The sequence below is a fragment of the Myotis davidii genome, unplaced genomic scaffold (assembly GCF_000327345.1).
Source record: "Myotis davidii unplaced genomic scaffold, ASM32734v1 scaffold243, whole genome shotgun sequence".
In the NCBI taxonomy this organism is placed as follows: domain Eukaryota; kingdom Metazoa; phylum Chordata; class Mammalia; order Chiroptera; family Vespertilionidae; genus Myotis; species Myotis davidii.
The window spans coordinates 436,966-437,516 of NW_006295183.1; the positions used below are offsets into that span (position 1 = coordinate 436,966).

The 551-nt window shown below is 46.5% G+C and overlaps 1 protein-coding gene across 3 annotated transcripts in view; it reads right to left on the reverse strand.

The window, feature by feature from the left end:
• The window catches only part of SLC7A6 (solute carrier family 7 (amino acid transporter light chain, y+L system), member 6), a 40,585-nt gene that overhangs the window by 15,978 nt on the left and 24,056 nt on the right, over positions 1 to 551 (reverse strand). The window lies entirely within an intron of this gene.

Below are 551 nucleotides of genomic sequence, written 5' to 3' on the forward strand. Positions count from 1 at the left end.
GCCCTCCAGGTCTATACACGCGTCCTAACTACCTGGCACATGAACGGGCAAATGCCTTGTCCTGGCACCTTAGAAATGCAGATTAGGGCCCTGGCCAGTGTGGCTCAGTTGGTTGGGGGTCATCCTGTGCACCAAAAGGTTGCCGGTTCCATTCCTGGTCAGGGCTCACATGCCCGGGTTGCCTCTCCATCCCTGATCCCCGACTGGGGGCATGCAGGAGGCAGCCAATCAATGTTTCGTTCTCTGGATCATGTTTCTCTCCCTTTCTCTCTAAAAATCAATAAAAGATCTTTAAAAATTCCAGGAGGAAAGTATCCTGTTGTGTTTTTTTTTCCAGATATTCAACATAAAACTAAATAATGAAGCTTATTGCTGAGGGGGAGGATTAGTTGAAATAATGATACATTTAAGGGGCATATCATTATACTTGGCATATATAAAGCACCCCCAAAATTAGCTATTATTATTATTTTCATCCCCAAAGAGCCGAGCCCCAAAGCTCAAAGCCCAGACCAGATCAGCAAAAGCCAGTCCTGAAGGGCGGCACCTCT